Source organism: Callorhinchus milii, unplaced genomic scaffold (assembly GCF_018977255.1).
Source record: "Callorhinchus milii isolate IMCB2004 unplaced genomic scaffold, IMCB_Cmil_1.0 Scaffold5, whole genome shotgun sequence".
In the NCBI taxonomy this organism is placed as follows: Eukaryota; Metazoa; Chordata; class Chondrichthyes; order Chimaeriformes; family Callorhinchidae; genus Callorhinchus; species Callorhinchus milii.
In genome coordinates, this window is record NW_024704746.1 from 6,845,279 (window position 1) to 6,868,983 (window position 23,705).

The following is a 23,705-nucleotide window of genomic DNA, read 5'->3' on the forward strand; positions in this document are numbered from 1 at the left end:
AAATATATGTATAAATATATTAGAATATATTTATATATATTAGATATATTCTAATATATTCTAATATATTAGAATATATTTATATATATAAATAAAAAGGATTTGTGCCAATATATATATATATATAGAGAGAGATATTTATAAAAAATCCCAAGCTCACCAGAATCCAACAGATTTATGGAGTTAGAAATCCAATTTCGGAGTTGAAAATAGGTTTGAAATATCACCCAACAGAGCATCCACAGAGATTAAAAAAAATACATCCCAAGATCTACTGCATCGATGCTGATGGAAAGTTCAATTGTAAACATCTCCCTCTCTCTCTCTCTCCCCCTCCTCTCTTCTCTCCCTCCTCTTTCTCTCCTCTCTTCCTCCTCTTTCTCTTCTGTCCCTCCTCTTCTGCCCCTGAGGTGTTGGCTTTGGACCAGCCTGAAAGTGAGGAGTGCTGATGCAGTCTTGAAACAGACCATAAGCTCCAGCAGCCAAGGGAAGGAACTGGAAGTGACAAGGGGAGAGAGAGAGGGTGGATGGATGGATGGATGGATTACAAACCGTGCCAGTGTCAGAGAGAGAGAGAGAGAGAAAGTAGTAGATTGAACTCGCTCTGTGTCCCACAGGAGAGAAGATGGGACTGGGAGGTCCACTTCTAAGCTGAGATCTATTTCACTCTCTCTATCTCTCCCTGTGCAGAGGGAGGTGTGTCAATGCAGCTGTTATCTGGTGAAGGGAAAACAAATGGATATTGCTTCTGCACTGTTCTGAGATTCAGCATCACAATATATATATATACATATAATATATATAAATCACTCTTTCTTCCTGGCTTCCTTCCTTTCCTCTCACCCTACTTTCTCTTTCAGGACCAGAACTGATCACCCTACTTTCTGCTACAGGACTAAAGTGTTTTGTTGTCACTGTATTCAAGCCTGACCTGGCTTTCTCCACTTGTTATTTGTCTGGTCTCTTGTTGGATGTTGGAGCTCCACGCCCCCTGCTGATGGCTTGTAACAATTAACCTCCCTCTGGTTCCAACTGCAGTAAACGTGGGGCTGAACCCAAACCATAGCAAAGATGCTTGTTCAATCCTCTGTTGGTGATCTGGGTTGTCAGGCTCCCCCACAGAGAGCCGCTGATGACAGACCACCCAGGCGGGCTCATCGGCTTGGAGGGGCAGGTGAAGGAGGCAGTCATACTTCCCACTCATCTTCTGTTAACCCATCAAGCCAAAGCCCTTAATGGCTAGAGGGGTCCTAAAGCTGGGCAAGCCACTGGAAGAATTGTCAGACAACAATTGCAAATGGCAGGCTGTATGGATTTAGATGCTTAAAGTCCAGCAGTGTCCCAATGCATACACTGGAGTCTCCAAGCCTTGCCTCTTGCCAGCCTGTGCCTAATACTCTCCAGAATTATGAAAGCAGGTGTGTCCCTCCAGTGAGACAGTTCCTGCTCCATTCCAGACATGGCGATTTCCATGCGTGGTCAACATGCATGGAACTTTCATTCCAGGTTGGAAACTCTTAAGCACCGTGTTGGGTTTCCACATGTGTCAGACCCTGGCTGACCAAAACAAAATTATTCCATCGCTTATTCTTTTTTTTCCTACTACTTTTGGAACTCCAGTGGTATTCCATGCTATGGGCATCAGCCCTTTACCTATGTTTCTCAATAATGGGAGTTCCCTTATTAATAAAGGCTAAAACAAACTGAGATGTTATGGAATACTAAGCAATACTTTAGAGAGGAAGAACTTGTATTATAAAGCCTCTTTTGAAGATCTTAAAGCACTCTTAAGTATCTTGAAGTATTAAATCCATTCCTTGCATTTGATACTTCACAAGCAATTTCTGCCAAATGTAGTGACTTTTTGTGGGCAAACATGGCAGCCAATTGAGCCAGCTGGTTCCACAGATATCCATGAAGTAAATGAATTTGTGTTTCTTTTCAAATAGTCATAGGATATTTAATGTTCAACTGAACAAGCAGATTCAACCTGTTTAATGTTCCATTCAACCTCTGCCAATGCAACACTCCTCCAGTACAGTAGTGCAATGTCAGTTTAGACTATAAGATTACGCATTTGAGTCTCGACATGGGTTTAAACCTACAACCTTCGAACACAGAGGTAAGAGTGCTACCAACTGAGCAAAACTGACATACTAAGCTGTATGTCAGTTTGACTCAATGATTAGAAAGTGAAGAGGCTTCTCTTCAAAGACTGGCTTGGATAATACCTAGCTCAAGGATCCTATAACTGTTTCTGCATCTCCCTCGCCTGGTATAAGGACTTATGCTCTGGCTCACTATAGGGTTCAGTGTACTGCTTCTAGGAGACTCAATCTACCTCAAAGGCTAGTTAGTATCCAGGAATTGTCTTAACTTCTGTACATAAAACAGTTTAAAAAATGCTTTTAAAGTTGCTCTGGAGAATAATTTACAGTTTTATTTTGGAAATAGTTTCAAAAATCTGTTTCCTTGGTTTCATTGATAAAGCGACTGCCTAATTTGGAATAGAGCTAATAGTTAGGTTAAATCCAGAAAGTCTTATTATTATATAATAATAATGATAATAATCCTTGCATTTGACATAGGGCTTTTCACGTCTTCTAGACATCTCATGTATGATCCCAGGTCTGTGTTGAGATAGTGTATGATCCCTGGTCTGAATTGAGATAGTGCACCAGGGTTACTACAAAATGCCAGAACAGACTGAAAAACTACGTACCACATTTCCTGATCACTATCTATAACATATAACGTATAATATATAACATACAACATGGATACTAAATGAGAATAGGATTAGACTGCGATGCCAGCCTAGCCATGTGTATAGTCACAGAAACGATGTCAATATGTATGGAGCCTTATTGTATCAAAACATGTTGATGCTTTAGAGATATTTGCTGTCAAGTGTGGTTACTATTTTAGTAAGCAAATAAAAAAGCCAAAAATGAAAGCCACATACCAGCAAGGTCACACAGACATCCATAAAAATAATAATAATAATAATCCTTGCATTTTATATAGCGCCTTATCACATCTTTGAGATGTCTCAAAGTGCTTCACAGAATATACTGTAACGTGAATTGACTATAGAATTTGTGGGCAAAATGTGGTAGTTAATTGCGCACAGCAATGTCTTACAAACAGTTTTTTTTCAATTAATCGATCAATTAATTGAAGACTTGTTGGCCATCACAGTATGACAAACCCCCTTCTCTTGTTGAGTAGTGTCATTGGATCTTTAACATCTGCCTGAAGAAAACACAATGAGTCTCAGTTTAACGTCACATGTGAAAGATGGCACTTCTGACAATGAAATACTCCTCCTGTAGATAATGAGCTCTCAAATACTGATGTGTTGTATGAACCCACAACATGTTCACTGCATAGATTCACATGGAAGAACAACCATTCGGGTTATGTTTAGCACCTTCGGGGTAGAAAATCTTAAAAGCTCTCACCAGTGCACTAAACTTAAAGCCAGGATACGTTCTATCTGTACATCTCCAAAGATACCTTAGTGCAAACATTGTGCTGCTGTCCTACAATTACACAACTCCACCAGTGAATTTAATTTGGCCTTTTTTTTTAAAGCACTTTGTGTTTATGGGCTGAGGTCCAGAAGATGAATCATTTATTACTATAAATCTATGCTTGTGTCTTGCTACATGAAATTCCAGTCCAATGGGACTTTTGTTTCTTCACTGCTCATCTTTGCAAGTGCTAATCTTTCATGAAAAAAATATGCGCAGTGCTTGAAATTAAGACACAAATAAGTTATTTATTTTAAATCACATTTTACCCTGGAGCAACTTCAGGTTTATTCTTTGCCTAAGTGTTGATTCTGCTAAATGTTTTTAAGATCTCAACTCTCTAGGATATGAAGCTCTCAAATGTATTATTTCACTGTAAGGAAGGATGGTTGCATTTGCCTTGCAACCTGGTTTGGACAATATTAAAAATAATAATAATCCTTGCACTTTGCAGTGTGTTCTGTGAAGCGCTTTGGGACGTCCTCTCGACGTGAAAAGCGCTATATCAAATGCAAGGATTATTATTATTATTATTATTATTGATATAGCGCCTCATCAAATCATTGAAATGTCTCAAAGTGTTTCACAAAATATACAGTAAATAAATAATAATAATAATCCTTGCATTTGATATAGCGCTTTCACGTCTTCTAGACGTCCCAAAGCGCTTCACAGAATATACTGTATAGTGAATTGACTGTATATTTGTGGGCGAACGCGGCAGCCAATTGCGCACAGCAATGTCCCACAAACAGTCATGGATTGAAAATGAGCAGTTTATTATTGTTTTTTTTTGGAGGGATCATTATTAGGCGTGTGGAGTAAGGAAACTTGCCCAAGGTTTCGCCCTCTGCCTGGAATTGAACTCAGGTCTCTCACTTGCAAAGCAAGTGCTCTAACCACTGAGCTACAGGACTCCATTGAATGCACTGTTTATTTTGTGGGCGAAACGCGGTTTACAATCGTACACCGCAGTGTCCCATAAACAGTCTGGATTGAATCACTAAATTGTTATTTTTTTTTCAAGGGATTATTACCCCTGAGACGTGTGGAGTAAGGAAATTTGCCTAAGGTTTTGCCCTGCCCGGGAATTATACCCAGATCCTCTAGCTTGCGAGGCGAGTGCTCTAACCAACAACAATAACAAGATTACATTTGTATAGCGCCTCTCACGTCGGGAGGACGTCCCTCTGCTACTTGGCAATAACTCCACATGACAAGGTGCTGTTCCTGTATGGTATTACAGTAGACTGTTACAATAGACATAGGTGTTGCGCTGAGAGCAATGGGAGAATTGAATGAACATTCTTTGCATGCAGCAGCATTGGGAACGGAGTGAGGAATATCAGCGCTAACACTGCCTCTGATTGTGTTTGCTTTGCATTTTGCTGGTCACTGCTTTTTTTCCTTGGATGTAGGAGATTGGTGGAGTTATCCAAAGCCATTCATACCATTTTGATATTGCTGACCTGAAATGGTCTTCTCCAAAAACTGTTAAAGTTCTTGCCATGAGAATTGAAGTCGCAGGTTTCAAGCAATTGTGCACAGTTTAATTTGCATCCTTGCATTTTGGCTTCAATATGGTGTAATGTTCCATAATGTAGCACTGCAATATTGCAGAGCCCTACCAGTTCAAGCAGCTTAGTGATATGAATGCAGCATTGAATGGATATCTAATTCATGTTGGTTGCTTTTGTTATCCTTTTTCCCCACTGCACTTCCAATTCCAAGTGAGAAGATGATTAGGTGACCTTCTATCCTCTGCCAAAGCTGCCCTTATAAATAAATATGCAAAAATGTCATATGCATAATTTAGTGTAATTGTATTTATAATTTAATATTACGTTAAATATGAGCAAATAAGATCAGAGTTACCAATACTGAGCAAATGTTTTATTTCAAAGAAGTTTTTTGCTGCAGCAATTTAAGCAAAAACATTTCTTTGCCCATATATTCTGAGGTCACAAAGAACACTCAAAGAAATATCAGAGACAGTTTTCTCTTCCTCCGCCCCCCACGCAAATGATAAGTCTACCATGCACACCAGAATGCCAACATTTTGCTTGATTTTTCATAATATTTGAATTCAATGTAATCACCATATTCAAGAAAAATGTCTAAGAATATTTTTTTTTATTTGGGCAAGAAGAGTCCGAATGCTATTTTGTTAATATTAGGGATGTTGCTTTCAGGATGAGTTGAATAAAAGCCTAGAAATTACCGTATGAGTGATGCCCATTTAACCCATTGCGCATAATTTGTTGATAACTCATCCAGTCGAGCAAACTGCTCTAATCCCAAAACCTTCATCTCATTTTATGTCCTTTTTTATATTCTTCTTTTTCAAACATTTACCCAGTTCTCTTTGAAATATTATTATGGTCTCAACTGCAACAAACACTTGTTGCAAAACATTCCATATTGTGATAATCATCCAACATGTGTCTACTCAATTGGTAGCACTCCAGCCTCCGAGTCAGAAGATTGTGGGTTCCAGCCCCACTTTGAACTAACATAGTCTTGGCTGACATTCCAATGCTGGTGATGCACTGTGTTATTGGAGGTGCTGTTTCTGTGATGTTAAAGCAAGGACCCATCTGCCTGTTCAGGTGGATGTTAAAAATCCCACGGCACTATTCAAAAACAGAAGACCAGTGTCCTGGTCCCCCAGATAAAATTTGTTATTTCCATCATTTCAAGTGGAGTCAGAGTTATCAGAGAGGGAGGAAGTATCAGAGGGAGAGAGATGGGGATGGGTGTGGGGTGTGTAGGTAGGTATTGTCAGAGAGAGAGAAGAGGAATGCCAGAGAGTGTCACAGAGAGAAAACAGACAGATGGGGGGAGTGTCACAAAGAGAGACACAAGAGAGGTGAGTGTCAGAGAGAGGGAGAGGGGGAGTGTCAGAGGGAGAGAGAGAGACAGGGGGAGTGTCAGAGACAGAGAGAGTGGAGTCCTGTAGCTCAGTGGTTAGAACACTCTCTTTGTAAGCGAGAGACTTGGGTTCGATTCCTGGCAGGGTGAAACCTTGGGTAAGTTTCCTTACTCCACACGCCTAATAATAATCCCTCAAAAAAAACCCAATAATAAATTGGTCACTTCATTCCACGACTGTTTGTGGGACACTGTTGTGCGCAATTGGCTGCCGCATTTTGCCCACAAATATACAATCAATTACTTTACAGTCTATTCTGTGTGGCGCTTTGAGACGTTTAGAAGACATGAAAAGCGCTATATCAAATACAAGGATTATTATTATCATGGTTGTTTGTAGGACATTGCTGTGTGCTATTTCTCTGCTGAGTTTGCCTACAAATACAACAACAACCCAACTTGCATTTATATAATGCCCTTCACGTAGGGTGGCGTCCAGGAGCGCTTAAACACACCATCACTATACATCACACAAAGTGCTGAGACTCCCCCCCCACTCCACCCCCCACCCTCCCACCCCACACATGAAAGGCATAATATGAAAAGCAAGAATTATTTATTTATACTAATTTATTTAAAATAACGTATTTATTATTTATGTGAAAAGGTTTCTTTTGTTCCCTGAATTCTTCCAGTGACAATTCCAAATGTATCCCTTCTCACACGCTTACCAAGCTTTCCAAGCGGCTGGATCACCATCTATCCTTGCAAAAACTTTCATGATTTTGAAGACCTTTGTTAGATTCCCCTCTAAATCTTCTCTGTTCCCAATTTTGGGAGTTTATTCTCATTATTATAACAGCCTCACCTGGTTTCTGATGGTCTTTCACGAATGGATGCCAGGAACTTCACACAGTACACTAGTTGTAGCCTAACCACTGTCCTATGTAAATTTAACACTTAATTGCTTTTGTGTGTGATATCTATTGTCCGCACAAATATTTAAGCGCTCCGGGACGTCACCTGTGTGAAGGCCGCTATGTAAATGCAAGTTGAAAAAATGCAAGTTGTGGTTGGATCTAAACCCCAGAATCCATTTGCCTTTTTATGATCTTTTCTATCCACACTCTCACCCTTAAAGATGCGTGTAACTGCATGTTGCAGCTTCTGCACGTGCTGATTTCAGGCCAACCTGGTCATATCGCAGGTCTGCTTATACTGTAGCAAGGTTGTGATGTGGACATGAGGTGCACCAGACGTTTGGCAGCCCATGGCTTCCGGTGTTGACTGATCAGTTTCCTGCGTGTTCCTGGAGTCTCGCAGTGGACTTGCGTTCACTGTAATTGGCCTTAAGCGCTGCAGCTGGTTTCCTGTGCTCTAAGCATGTGTGGCATGCAGGAAATGACACCAGCAGTGCTTTTTGTGTGTGAAGCGTGCGCAGAGGGTGCAGGAAGTGAAGCCCTCTCGACGTGAAAGGCTATACAAATGTAATCTATTGTTGTCAGTGGTGACCCAGAGGCACTGAAGTGTTTTATGCTTTGTTATAACACAGGGTTTTAGTTTATACAAACTACTGGTTTGTATCATGGTTGGTCTGTTGTTGGTTGACCAACAGAGAGACTAGAGAATGATGAGAATATCAGGGAAAAACAAGATGAGTGGCAGGTAAAATTAAGTGTTTTAAACACATTTTAATAGTGTAACATTAATGTTATAGTAATAAAGCTATCATCCGAACAGCACTATATTTAGTTGTTGATTTTTAAGTCTTATTGTACATAAACCCAAATCCTCTAAGAAAAACACTCTGACTCAGGGAGATTGAAACGCTCCGAAGCTGCAGATGGTCTAACAATAATCTTTGCATTTGATATAGCGCCGTATTACGCCATTGAGACGTCTCAAAGCGCTTTACAGAACACATTGCAAAGTGGATTGACTGTATTTTGTGCGTGAAATGCGGAAGCCAATTGCGCACAGCCGTGTCCCAGAGGCGTGTGGAAAAACGAAACATGCCTAAGATTTTGCCCCTCCCGAGAATTGAACCAAGGTCCTCTCACTTGCGAGGCTAGTGCTCTAACCAATACGTTACAGGACTCCACGAGGGTTAATTGTTAGCCTAGTGTGAGTTATCAATATTAGCACTAAAACTGGACTAGCCTTTCCAAAGTCAAATGCGTATCAAACCAATAAGCCCATATAAACCCGACTATTGCTGATCAAAAACTTGCTCAGTTGTCAACATTGTAGCTGGTTTCTCTTGATTTCAAATGAAAACGATTCCTTTGTAACCAACTGTGCCTATTCACATTGTATCTTGGTCTCTTGTTCTTCATCACTGCAGCTCTTTTGAAGTCGACATTTAAAAAAAAACTGCACACATTTGGAGCAGCTGTTGCTCATCCTTGGGGAATGGAAAGTCTTGCAGACGCAGCAGGGCTCTGATCTCAACATCATCTCTTAAATAGCACAGATCCTCATATACTTTTGATATTCTGGGTTTCAAAGTTGACATAATTTTTCGGTTCTGAGGGCTGAGCACAGCACTTTTTATTGTCTGTTCTGCATTTAAACCAAATTGTGATAGGCTTTGCAGTTCCTGAAAAGGGTCTAAAACACAGGGTCGAAGGATTGGGATGGAGTTGGGGTGGAGGGGAGGGACAAGGTCAGGATTTGGCCAACTTGGCTCCAACCCTCTGTCGGACGGCCAGTCAATCAGTTGGCGGGCTGAAGACGATTCTGGCCTTTGATTAGCAGTTGGTTGTCAGTAAGGGTCGGGGGGAAGGGATGAACCTGGTCAGTGGGTGGTTGGAAACAGGTGAGTCAGTACAGGTGAGTCAGATTTGGCTGACCTCAAAGTTAATGACCTCCCACTGGCTCCGTCACTGATGAAACAAATCCAAGACCATCTAACTTGTGTGTGGTTCCAGTGGGTTTGGTTTTGGACTGGACAGCCATTTTTTGTTAGGGTTCTGTAGAAGCTTCAGAAATGTGAAATGGACACCAAAAACTACCTCCTGGAGTTTTTTTGTTAACTACAACAACAACAACAAGATTCCATTTATAAAGCGCCTTTCACGTCAGGAGGACGTCCCAAGGCGCTGCACAGTTGGGTCATGACCCGAGCAGGGGGGAAATGGTCAGGGTGAGGGGAGGGAGCGAGGAGGGGGAAATGGTCAGGGTGAGGGGAGGGAAGGGAGGGAGCGAGGAGGGGGGAAATGATCAGGGTGAGGGGAGGGAAGGGAGGGAGGTTGCGAGGAGGGGGTAGAGAGTCGAGAGGGGAGCTGAAGGCTCGGTCAAAGAGAAAGGTTTTGAGACCGGCCTTGAAGGAGGAAAGGGAGGAAGCAAGGCGAAGGCACTGGGGGATGGAGTTCCAGAGCCTAGGGGCTGAGAGGCTGAAGGCCCGACCACCGATGGTAGGGCGGTTGGGTGGGGGACGTGGAGCAGACCGGAGCCGGAGGAACGGAGGGTACGGGCAAGTAGGTAGGGGGATAGTAGGTTGGAGAGGTAGGAGGGAGCAAGGCCGTGTAGGTGAGGATGAGGATCTTGAAATCAATCATCTGGGGGATGGGGAGCCAGTGGAGGCGAGCGAGGGTGGGAGTGATGTGGTCCCGAAGCCTGGTGCGGGACAGTACACGAGCTGCAGAGTTCTGAATGACTAGAACTAGCAAGAACACTGAAATATAATTTCCCAACATCTAGCGTCTCACTATTTGAGTTCCAGGACCTGCAAACCATCAAATTTTCGGGATGGATGAATTCTACCCCAGAGTACTTAGACAGACAAGGCAGGAAATTTGTGTAACACTGATAGATATTATGAGGGAATCATTCACCACTGGTGAGGTTGAATTAAATAAGTTTGTAGCTGCTTTGAGTAACTTTCTAGTTTGAGATGCTACACTTGCAGAAGACACCATTGAGCCATTAGGCCTGCAATCTCAGCATTCATGCCCATGCCGTCAAGCTGTTTACAATTCAAATACAAATTTACATTTGTATAGTGACTTTCACATCGGGAGGACGTGCCAAGGAACAGTACTGGCTTGGCACTTGTTTGTGATGGGCTCACTGAGCCTATTATGGGATAGGACAGTTAGGTGAGTGTCTGAAATAATACTGGGGGATGGAGTTGTACATCTACAGTCAGTGCAGCTTCGCTATCTGCACAACAGAGGCTATGTGGTGTGATTCGTTTATGATTAAAAAATGGTGGACTCGTGTTGTGTTAATATTGAGAATAATGGCTAACTAGCAGCGAGTGTAAGGCACATTAAGTTTCGGGTGGTTTACGAGGGGTATCTGAGCTCTGAGATGTGATATGGAGTTTTAAGATTGCTCATGTGAAGCAAATTGCTTTTATAATGTACACTGCAGCACTTCTGGGGCTTTTTCTATTCTGGTTTCATTATTTTTGCTTGCGGATGACAGAATGTCCACCACTGTTCTGTGTGCATCATCTGGCTAATGTGTGGCGACTGAAGGAGTATTGATTGAAACAATTAACAATTATAATGGTATAATTCCTGCAAATGATAAACCATTCCTTGTCTAACAATTACTGCAAATTGTTAGACAACAGCATTGTGTTTCGTTCCTTTTAAAACACAAACTTCAGATATAATATATTAATATTAATCTCTGCACTTGGATTCACTTTTAATCAACGGAGGGAAGCTGTATACTGCATTGTACAATCTAGAATTAACGTCTATTGCTTAGATGATGAATAGAATCATAGAATCGTAGAATCTTACAGCACAGAAGGAAACCATTGGCCCATCGTGCCTGTGTCAGCTCTTTGAAAGGGTTATTTGACTAGTCCCACTCCTCCGCTCTTACCCCATAGCCCTGCAAATTTTTCCTTTTCAAATACCTATCCATTTCCATTTTGAAAGCTACCATTGAATAGTTAAGACATTTTTTACGCAACACACGCAATAATATATACAAGACATGTTCTCCTGCTTGATCTAGGCATACTTACACTTTTGCCTGAATTCAACACAATAATAATAATCATAATAATAATAATCCTTGCATTTGACATAGCACCTCATCATGTCTTCGAGACGTCTCAAAGCACTTCACAGAATATACTGTAAAGTGAGTTGACTGTATATTTTGTGGGCGAAATGCGATGCCACATAAGATGCCACCAGCTCAGAGATTGGAGGATTAGCTCCTGGGAGAGCTATTTATAGTCAGGAGGGGATGTTCTAATTTTGCTAGAAAACTAAGTAATACTGTGCTGGCTATTGCCCGCAATGTGATTTTGCTCCAATAAAGATGTGTCTTGCTTTAATGAGATTGATGAAAATTGATATTTTGTGCTTCTGTTGTGAACATATGAGTCAGAGATAGATGAGCTGTATTTTAGTGCAGTATATGAGATACCACATATCGAGGACTCAACTGGCCTCCATAGGAATGGCTTAGACCAGCTTCATTGAATAATAGTCATAATTAATCAAGCTGAAGCTGATCCCTCATCTCACAATGGAATAACTCTATCTCTTAATTCTCAGCCACAGTTAATTCTATAGCCGCCAAATTACAAATTTCCACTGAAAATATATTTTGTCTGCAGTGAATGGAATTTAAGATTTCTATTTGGAATGTTTTCTTTGTAATGGAAAAAAATATAATTTTTGAGGGGGGATTGGGTGGGGGGGGATGGTGGCTGAATATTTTGTTCTTATTCATGTCAAGGATGTCGATGTTAGGAACTGGAATGTTTTCTCATTTTGGGCACCCTGTATCAGTAATTTGGAGTCCTGTAGCTCAGTGGTTAGAGTGTTCACTTACAAACGAGAGACCTCGGTTCTATTCCCATGGGGCGAAATGTTGGGCAAGTTTCCTTATTCCACATGCCTTTGTTTACCAAGCAGCAACTGCCCATTCTCCCCGTTAGATTTGTATAGCGCCTTTCATGTCGGGAGGATGTCCCAAGACGCTGGACAGTCAGTGTTTCGGACCCGAGCTGGGGGTTGGGATTGGGGAGGGTGGAGGGCAGGGGGGGGAGCAGGGCGATCAAAAGCAGGAGGGTCTTGAGATGGGTCTTGAAGGAGGCAAGGGAAGGGGCGAGGTGGAGGGACTGCGGGATGGAGTTCCAGAGGGTGGGGGCAGAGTGGCTGAAGGCCCGCCCGCCAATGGTGGGGCAAAGCAGGCCGGAGCCTGCTGAGCGGAGGAAGCGGGCAGGATGGTAGGGGGGTTAGGAGGTTGCAGAGGTGGGGGGCGGGGGCACAAGGCCATGGAGGGCTTTGAAGGTGAGGATCAGGATCTTGAACTGTATCCTCTGTGTGATGGGAAGCCAGTGGACTCAGGCGAGGATGGAGGTGATAGAGTCACGGAGTCTGGTGCAGGAGATGAAATGGGATGCAGAGTTCTGGATGATCTGCAGCCTATGAAGGGAGGAGTTGGGGAGGCTGACAAGTCAAGTAAGTAGGAGCTTGGTTGTTAGTCGATTGACGGATCGCTTTTCCAGAGATAATAATCTTTCAAAAAAAATTTGGTCACTCAATCCGCGACTGTTTGTGGGACACTGCTGTGCGCAATCGGCTGCTGCGTTTCTTCCACAAAATATTCAGTTAATTCACATTACAGTATATTCTGTGAAGCGTTTTGAGACGTCTAAAGACGTGATAAGGCGCTATATCAAATGCAAGGATTATTATTACACACTCCCAGGTCAGGTACAGTACTGTTGAATACAGAGTGAAGCTCCCTCTTCGGTGCCTTGTGACAAGTCAGAAATATGGTGACCCATTGGTTAGGCAGGTGCTTTTGTTTTAGATCAAAGAGGTGTTAGAAGTCTGAATGAATTGGAACAGCATCAGAACTGGCGTATGCTAATGAGCTAAACCATTCTTCTGAGCTTGACAAAAAGTGGTCTCTTGAAGAGAATATGTCAAAGTTACATTGAAATTGTGGGAAAATTAAAAGTAAAGACAGGTACAGTAGTCATCAAAGAGAAGCTTTTATTGCAATAGGTATCATATTTTTAGTATAAAAATACCAGCCGATTTGGGAGAAAGAGGTTTCTGCCTGTTAACTACTCAGGTTCTCCTCACCAATACTCTATTTAATTTGTCCACAGATAACCTAATTGGGAAAGACAACTTGTAAAGCTCCCTTCACGTAGAATAATGACTCAAACTCCTCACTGAGATATTGTGGAAACCCAAACAAGATAGATGGGACGTAAGCGATAGTCCAGTTGAAGACAGTAAGATTTTAGAAGGTATGATGTTGGACCCATGAAGGGAGTGGCCGGGGTGGGAGGGAATGGAGGAAGGGGTGTGGAAGAATTACAGGGGTATGGGGGTGGAAAGTGCTGCTGGAATGTGGAACAGATCTGAGTTTTTTACACAGTGAGGCTTGAGGAGATAGGGAGGGATGAGAGCATGGGGGGCAGTTGGTGTTCAGAATGAGGATTTTATTTATCTACCTATCTATTCAGGGCCTTGAGAGACATTGATGTCTGCCAAGGATGTTTTTTTTGGCATTTCATACAGCTCCCCTTTGAGCCCTTTCGTACAGGTAGGAAATGATATGGGCGGTGGAGTTCTGGATAACCTTGGCCTTTTGGAGAGTTGGGTTAGGGAGGCAGGCTAGCAAAACACTTAAGAAGGTTAGTCTGTAGGTGATGAAAGTATAAATGAGGATTTTGACTGTCCCACCTCCCAGCTCAGGTGCTTAGCCAGCAATGCGAATCTCTTTGAGACATACTCCCCACGTGAAAGCTGCTATAGAAAAGTAATCCACACTGTTCGTGGGACACTGCTGTGCACAATTGGCTGGCGAGTTTCACCCACAAATTACACAGTCAATCCACTTGACAATGTATAGTACTCTGTGAAACACTTTGAGACGTCTCAACGACACAAGGCACTATATCAAATGTAAGGATTAATATTATTTGTATTACATAACTATTCTCTTCAACCGTGCCTTCACCTCCCCTCTCGACTCCCTACCCCCTCCTCGCTCCCTCCCTTCCCTCCCCTCACCCTGACCATTTCCCCCCTGCTCGGGTCCCGACCCAACCGTCCAGCGCCTTGGGACGTCCTCCCGACGTGAAAGGTGCTCTATAAATGCAATCTTGTTATTGTTGTTGTTGTATTTTACTTGTGTACATCACATCCTGAGTGCATGGAAAGATTGTAGTAAAATGACACTGATTGTTATTACAATATTGGATGATCTGTGTTCTCGATTTGCTGTCATGTGATCATCCTCCCGTGTGCGACCTGTATCCTGTATTCAAACAAAGGCTGACCTTTACGGAATTGAAACCTTTGCATATCGGTTGCCAGCAAAATGTGTTGCATTCTGTGCAGTAAAATAGCTCATGTTCCCAAAATAGTACTAGCTCTGTTTCATATTACTTACTGTGCAATAACTGCTCATGTTGGCACCAGTAAAGCTTTGCTATCGTTCCAACTACTAGAACATCCTCAGCAGTATTTCTTTGTACCCCAAACATTTCATGAAAGTTGTCATCTTACACTTCCACATTGCATCGTTAGCTCTTTTGGTAATGGTATAAAAACATCATCATAATAATAATCCTCACATTTGATATGGTGCCTTATCGTGTCATTGAGATGTCTCAAAGCGCTTCACAGAATACTGTAATGTGAATTGACTGTATATTTTGTGGGTGTGACTAGAACTATATGCAGCACTCTAGGTGCTCTTTTCTCTTTGACCGAGCCTTCAGCTCCCCTCTCGACTCTCTTCCCCCTCCTCGCTCCCTCCCTTCCCTCCCCTCACCCTGACCATTTCCCCCATCCTCACTCCCTCCCTTCCCTCCCCTCACCCTGACCATTTCCCCCATCCTCACTCCCTCCCTTCCCTCCCCTCACCCTGACCATTTCCCCCTGCTCGGGTCCTGACCCAACTGTGCAGCGCCTTGGGACATCCTCCTGACGTGAAAGGCGCTTTATAAATGGAATCTTGTTGTTGTTGTTGTTGTAGGTGTAATAATAATAATAATAATAATAATAATAATAATTTAGTCAGGTGTAGCCTGACTAAAGCACTATGCAGCTTGAGTATTATGGCTGAGGATCTGAACTCAACTGGTTAAGCAATATAATCCAGCATTTTGTTTGCCTTGTTCATTGCTACCTCACACTGTTTTGAAGATGAGTCAACGGATGCCCCTAAATCTCTTCCATCTTCCCTGGGCCACTTCTATCCCATCAATGGAGTACGTGTTTCCTATAGTTACGTTCCAGATGTACAGTGGTATCTTGCATTCATCTGTATTAAAGTTCATTTGTCAGGTATTAGACCCGGTACATTCCCTGGCTCTTTGAGAGACTTTTGCTGCCTCCTCCAATAGCAGTTTTCTCCAACCTATAAAAGGTTATTACCTTATCCAGAATCTATGAATACAAGTCCTTCATATATTCAAGATGACTACTATATGATTTAATAAGAGCGAATGGCTGAAGGTAATATACTTCTGTCAGCAAATATACTTGCTTACTCCCCTCAAAGCTTTGTCTTGTTGTCAGTCTACATTCCCCCTATTCCTTTGAGATAAGGAAACATCATGTAATATTTAGAGATGAGGTGTGTTGGGTTCATCAGACCATTCCCTTAGACAGATGGATCGGCCCCTGATGGATGCCTGGTCTCTGACTGCCTGTTACATGCTGAAAAGTGCTTTGTGATGTTTGATGATTGCTTACTGGTAAGTTGTACTGTAGCAGTTGCAAGTTCCAGCTAAAACCAGATAGAAGAGCCTAATGACAACTCTGACAAAAAATTCACTTAAGTGAACTCTTGATAAGTGAATATTTCTGGTCAGTGAATACAATTTGAAAGGAAAGAAAAATGCTCACTTCTACTGCAGCTCGGTAGTGATTGTGCTAATCTTGTATCTGGACCAGTCAAGATGAATGCAGTCTCCCAGGGTTCATACTGCACACTAGGTAAAAGCTGACTGTTGATCCCTGACAGATTTATGTCTCAATGTGGATTTCTGTGTGTGTGTGTAACCACGTACTTTGCAACAGACATTTCTGTTTACATTTGATGTTCTGCCATTGTTGAGCTTCTGAAATTGTTGGAATTATACCTCCAATAAGAAGCAGCCTGAGAAATGCGCAATCTGATTGTGGGTGTGCTAACATGTTCATGGACCATCATAGAAAGTTAGTGGACAATTAAAACAACAACAACTTGCATTTATATAGCACCCTTCAGGTAGGGTAACATCTTGGAAGCCTTTTTAAGGGCTGTGTTGGACGAAGAGCAAGGGAAAGGGGGAGGAAGGGTTTATAAATGAAGGAGCTAGGGAGTCCATTAGAAAACTTTAAGGTAAATAAGGCTTGAATAAGTGTTTTGGCAGCATTGGGTGTGAGATGAGGGCAATGTGGTGCAGGTGAAGGAAAATGGTCTCGCTCAAGGACAAGAGGGAGAAAAGAGTGCTTGAAACGGATTGAACCAGTTGCAAAAGTTGCACATTGGTTCAGTGAGTTTGAGAGAGAGTTTGTGGAAGTTGAAGAGATCTGAGCTGGAAGATAGGAGATGTTGGTAGAAGCCGACAAGAGGATGATTTCTGTCTTATTCGTGTTGAGTTGCAAGAATGTATGGCTCACCCAAGCCTTGATGGACTGAAAGACAAGCAGACAGAACATCAGTGGACCTGGAATCAAGACTAGAAGTGTAAAAGTAGATTTTGGTGTCATGTGCATCATGTGGAAGTTGACCTGGTGTCTGCAGATCATATTGCCAAAAGGGAGCATGTAGATGAGGAAAAGGAGGGGTCCTAGGAGCCATGATTACTTTGTAGGTGATTGTGCAAGGGCGGGAGGAGATACCGTGAGTGACGACAACATAGAGGCAGTGGAACAAAAACAGAGAGAGCTGGGAAAAGCATGGCGGTCAGGCATGGAGTAAGGAAAGTGAGTCAATGTTTCGGGTCCACGACCCTTCGTCAGTTCTGAGTTTTTCCAGCTCTCTCTGTTTTTGTTTCAGATTTCCAGCATCTGCAGTATTTTGTGTTTTGTTCATGGAGGCAGTGGGTCAGGCATGATTCAACCAGTAGAGAGTGGTCTCATGGATGAGGAAAGAAAGACCATGAAATCGGATTCAGTCATCATTGGTGTGGAGAGCAGAGAGGTCAAGGTGTACAAGGAGGAGAAGAAGCCTTGGTTCCAGAGCGAGTACATTGTCAGTAACTTTCACCAGGGCTGTGAGCGGTGCAGCACCCGGACTGGAGGGGCTAGGACAGGGAGTTGAGGGAAAGGTGGGTATGGAGTTGAGTGAGACAGTGTGTTCCAAATAGGTTTGTTTTGACTTGAGATTTTAACCTCTGTACCCTTCAGGTGACACGTTTGTATCTGTAAGCTGTCTGCTTTGGAGATGGTCCAAGGCTAAATGAATTGCTAATAAGGTCCCAATGGGTTTTCATATACAGAATTTGAAAATTATGAAAACTGACAACCTGTTTCTATCTCCACTGAACATTTCAGTATTTTTTAAGCTCCAGAATATTAAAAGATTAAAAACACCCAGTTCCAAATTATGACATTTTCAAGTATGCAAGTATGAGGGTGATTAGTTTTTTGGGGGTTCATTTGGAAGCAGTCAGAATGTTGTGGGTCCAAATTCCTAACTAGGAATTGAGCTCATAATCTAGGCCATTACTTCAAGTGCGATATTGAGGGAGTACTGCACCAATTCAGGTGACTAACATAGAGTTTGACAAGGAGAGAGGACATTTTAGGACATTGTTTTGAAATGATGCTGGCATTTCACAATGGACTGTGATTCTAATGTGATGCTAATGTGGTCTAGCAGTGGTGTGAAGGAAACAAATCTAGCTCTCTGCCTTTGGTTTGATACAGGAGACAAAAGGTAATAATAAACAATAGATAATCCTCGCATTTTATATAATGCCTTATCACATCTTCGAGATGCCTCATGTCAACAAGCAATGTCCTACAATTGAATTGACTGTATACCTTGTGGGGTGAAATAGGGCAGCCAAGTGTGCGCAGCAGTGTCCCACAAACGGTCGTGGATTGAGTGACCAAATTATTATTATTTTTTATTTTTTTGAAGGGTTTATTACCCCCAGAAAACGATCCACCAATCGACTAACAACCAGGTTACTATTTACTGCTGGGTAAACAGAAGTGTGCATGTGGAGTAAGGAAACTTGCCTAATGTTTCACTCTGCCTGGAAATCGAACCTGGGTCCTCTCACTTGCAAGGCAAATGCTCTAACCAATATGCTACAGGACATCAGGTTTAGGTTTCCAACACGTAAGCAGAGATGATTGGATTGCTCTTGCTGAGAGAAGACGCTGGCTTTGCTCCCAGACTGTCTGCAAAGACACTAATGCTCAAAAAAATCAAGTTTGAGTTCTCTATAATTGGATTAAGACAGTCCAGTCAATCACTAAATATTGTTGAACATGGCTTTCAATATGGAATGCTGCAAAACTTTGTTTTAGTTTGATGGATTGGTGGTGAATAAATGTAGTGTATACTGGTAGAGTATTGGCATAATAAGACCTTGAACGATCACATTTAGGATAATTCATTATCTAAAAAAAACATAATTCTGTGGGCATCTTAGACCACAATTTTCTAATAGCTGGTTCGAAGATATACTGATAGAAATAGTATTGCTAGACATAAGCCAACTGCAAACTCCATGATTTGCTACTCGTTAGATACTTCTTCTCCAGGGGCCATACCGATTAGTATATAAAACGCTAATTGATACAGGAGCAAATGGAGTATTTAATTCCTGGTAGTCTATGACGAATGATCAAATGAAAACCCGACTGGAGATAGCCCCTAAATGAGGGGCAGAAATTCCAATAGACAAGCGTTCAACAAATTAATGTGAGTTAGTGTTTTGTTTTGCAATTGCACCGAGATACTCCAGGGGAGTCATATATCTGCCTGAGAAACTTGCAGCAAGTGGGAAGCGGTGCAGCCTCTCGTGATACTCCAGCATATTTAGTGTGTTTCACAAGGTCACATCATTTAGCGACCACGAAAGGGGAGGTAGTTAAATCACTCTGGAATTGAATAAAAATGTAATAATCCAGCATTTGATAGTGTGCCGTTCATGTCACAAAGATGTCTCAAGGAAGCTTCACGGGATTTACCATAAAGTGTAGTGACTGTGTATTTGTAGGCGAACATGGCAGTCAGTTCTTGCACAGCAATAGCTCACCAACAGCTATAAAGGAGTTTGACGCAGACGCACTTCTCGTACACCTTCCACCACTTTGCTCCCATCCTCTGGAACTCCATCCAGCAGTCCCTCCGCCTTGCTCCCCCCTTCCTTGCCTCCTTCAAGACCTGCCTCAAGACTCTCCTCTTCAATCGTGCATTTGGTCACCCTCCAACCTCCCCGATCTCGACCTCCAACTCGCGTCCGAAACTCTGACTGTCCAGCGCCTTGGGACGTCCTTCCGACGTGAAAGGCGCTATACACACATAATTTTGTGGTTGTACACAAATTTGAATCATGCAGTACAGCAGTGGTGGCCAGCCTGTAGCAGGCAGAAAGCGGCCTGCGGGTCTGTCCAGAAGCAGTTCCCTGAACATTCTCACGAGTCTAGGTAAGTCCATGTTCGATCAGTAGTGTGTTTTCAGTTTTTTCTCTTGATTGAATATTTCTTGATTCATGGCATCAATCAAGAAATATTCAGTCAAGAAAATCTAATTTGTTGGTTGTCCATAGAGAGAGCGACAGTAGTTGGATTTATATGGATCATTTCTTATTCAAGACTTACAATATGAAATATGTCTTATTCAAGTCTTATTGTAGCAGTTCCTTTTCACCTGATGAGCACCTAATGGCTGTTATGCACCATGAACTTTGATGGATTGGGCAATCAGTGGCATTTTCAAGGCTAAGCACACATAATTAAAGTGTGGTAAATATAATGCCATCTATCACCTATGTACCATCTAAGCACCAATACTGAGACTGGCGACTTCTATGAGCGCATGGTATCAGATGCAAGCAAATCGATTATCTTTGTATAATAATAATAATCCTTGCATTTGATATAGCGCCTTATCACATCATTGAGACTTCTCAAAGGGCTTCACAGCATGTACCGTAAAGCAAATTGTAAAGAATATATTGTGAAGCGAATTGACTGTATAATTGTGGGCAAATATTTGTAGTGCAGTCAACTTTCAGGTTTCAGAAGTGAAAGGGTTGTCTGTCCAAAACAAAACCTGAGGCTGGCAGAAACTTTGGCAGCTCGAAGCCTAAGTCTGTTGAATTTTGGCTTTGATAAAATGTCTGTCTGAATGGAGAAATAGACACTTATTAGAACTGAGTGAAGATTTCACTGAGGGAAAGGAAATCGTGATTTGGTCCAATTGCACTTGGCCAACCTTAGTCCCAGTCAGGATGCGAATCAATATTTTTGCTGGGGTGGTGGTTGGGTCAGGGAAAGCACTGAATTAATTTATGAAATCTCCTTACTTCTACCAGCAGTAAAGATCACTGGTACAGGCTGCATGCAATTGCTGTATAATTTCATACTTCAGTGACTGTGCTAGACTGGAGGAAAACTAGAGATGGTAGTGAGCTGCTGGGGATAGTACTAAAGGCTTTGACATTACTCCATGTTCAAGACGCCTCATCCACAAAACAAAGGCAGAGAAACACACCGTCCATTGATAATTTGTAGCTGTTCATTCCTCAGGAAGAAGTCTGCAAGCCATTATGAGCGATTTACTCACAATGACGTGTACCATCATTACATTTAAGTGACACATGATTGATTGTGGGTTATTTTAGTGTGCTGGCAAGATCCCAGCAAGCTTCCTGCTTGTAGCTCACCCAATCTGATATCAAATCAACCAAGGACAAATGTGAGATGTAAAGCACAACATTGCAACAAAAGTGCCTGTGAAGGCAGCAAACTGAGAGCTTTTTGGTTGATAAATAGATAAATTAGCTGGAGACACAGAGCATATGCACATTAATTTCTGCTGAATTAAAAATACGCTACTCATTCCCATAACAATTAACATAAAATTTTGACACTGAGGGACATATTTATTTTAATGATTCAAATTACTAGCAAGTGATGATTTAAGTGGTAAATGTACCTATTCCTATTATTCTGTGCTCGCCAACAATAATAATAATCCTTGCATTTGATATAGCGCCTTATCACGTCTTTGAGATGTCTCAAGGCGCTTCACAGAATATACTGTAAAGTGTACTGCATATTTTGTGGGTGAAACGCAACAGCCAATCGCGCACAGCAGTGTCCTACAAACAGTGGATCGAGTGATCAAATTGTTATTATGAAGGGATTATTATCTCGAGAAAGCGATCCACCAATCGACTAACAACCAGATTCCTACTTACTACTTGGTAAACTGAGGCAGAAAGGAAATTTGCCTAATGTTTTCTCTGCCCGGGAATCAAACTCAGGTCCTCTCTTGCAAGGCGAGTGCTCTAACCAACACCCTACCAGACTCCACTCAATGTGGATTTATTCAGGTGGTAAGTACTTGCCTCTAGAATTTAAAATGGCAATTTATCCAGTCAGGGCAGATCCGATTAATTTTAGCCTGTTATCTCCTAAAAGTTTAAACTGCATGAACCAACTCCATGAGTTACAAAGCTGAGGCTTATTACCTCTACAACCTTTTAAATCCATGATTAATTTTTAAAAAAATCTGGCAGAGTTTGCAACATTAAACGAATGCTAAATCCTCGTAGATGCAATTTGGATTGTATCTCTTCCTCTCCCTGAATACCTCTATAGTCTGATATGTGTAATGAACCTGTTAATGTTAAATTATTTTGCTGTGTGATTCTGAATGACTGCTTAGAAAAAATGTGTGATCGCAATAGTTGTCAGCAAAATTCCCATAAGGTGACAGGAGCCTTTTTTCAATATCAACAATTATTTCCTGCTTGTTTAGGTACTTAGATTTAATTGTGCAGTAATTGGGCGCCTGCAAAGTGAAGATACTGTGTATGAAAATGTGATGCTAATAGCCAAATGTTAAGTGTACACATTTGCCATAAAATTAGTGTGAAATAATAATAATAATCCTTATATTTGGTACAGCGCCTTTCACATTAGGAGGATGTCTCGAAGCATTTTACAGGGTAAACTATGAAGTGTTGTGATTGTGTTTTATGGGTGAATACTCATTCATGGTCATAATTCAAAAATGGGCCACTATTCTTCATATCAATCATAGGCTCTGTTATTCTTCACTTAGCGAGTTCACTAAAGTATAATTCCAATCTCATTCTTTTATGTAACATAAGGGAAGTGATTTTCCACTCTTTAGTGTATTTACTAGCTTGGTGGTGTTATCTTAAGTAGAAAATCCTGCATACTTTGGTTGCGGTATCCTGTAGCGCAGTGGTTAGAGCAAGTGGGAGGACCAGGGTTCAATTCTCAGGCAGGACGAAATGTTAGGCAGGTTTCCTTACTCCACGCACCCTGTTTACCTAGGAACCTGGTTGTTAGTCGATTGACGGATCGCTTTCTGGGGGTAATAATCCCTTCAAAAAAAGGTTTAAAAATAGATAAATTGGTCTTTCAATCCATGAGTGTTGCTGTGCACAATTGGCTGCCGCGTTTTGTCCATAAAATGGACAATCAATTCACTTTACAGTATATTCTGGGAAGAGCTTTGAGACGTCTCAACAATGTGATAAGGCACTATTTGAAATGCAAGGATTATTATTATTAACATTTATATAGTGCCTTTCACATCAGGAGGACATCCCAAAGTGAGTAACACTGCTGGCTGGGCAACTGAGCTAGGCGTGGGAGTCAAGGGGGATGGGGAGGGGAAAGGTGACCAAAACGCAGTCAAAGAGGGACGTTTTAATGCACGAACAGAATTTGGCATGATGAGGAGAAAATGGAAATAAGTCTTACGAACCCTTTATGTAATATAAGAACATAAAAAGAAACTTTGAGATGATGCTGCGTGTGGTCCATGGTGCGCTCTTTGACCTTGGTGCATGCGGTTAATGGAAAATCCTATAAGAAGGATTGTCAAAGTGCAATAAATACCGAGGTATATACCGAACATCACTCCTAGATTACATTGAAATTAATCCGTTTGATTAAATGCATTGCTTTTTCTCCCTAATTTGAATATAAATTAACAAGCTGCCAGAGAGGTTGAATAATTTTATCTTTGCTTTTTAAAAGATTTGCAAATTAAGACATCTGTTGTATGGTTTGCTGAGTGCTGGTGCCAGGCAGACATGGTGGCATGTGCATTTGGTTCTATTGATGTGACAGGTGC

The 23,705-nt window shown here is 41.8% G+C and overlaps 1 protein-coding gene across 2 annotated transcripts in view; it reads right to left on the minus strand.

The window, feature by feature from the left end:
* The window catches only part of fam163aa (family with sequence similarity 163 member Aa), an 82,572-nt gene extending 82,228 nt beyond the window's left edge, over positions 1-344 (minus strand). For both annotated transcript variants that reach the window (XM_042335716.1, XM_007903006.2), the window contains exon 1: positions 161-344. The gene's annotated coding sequence lies outside the window, so the exon portion shown is untranslated. The remainder of the gene's footprint in view (positions 1-160) is intronic.
* Between the last annotated feature and the right edge of the window lie 23,361 nt (positions 345-23,705).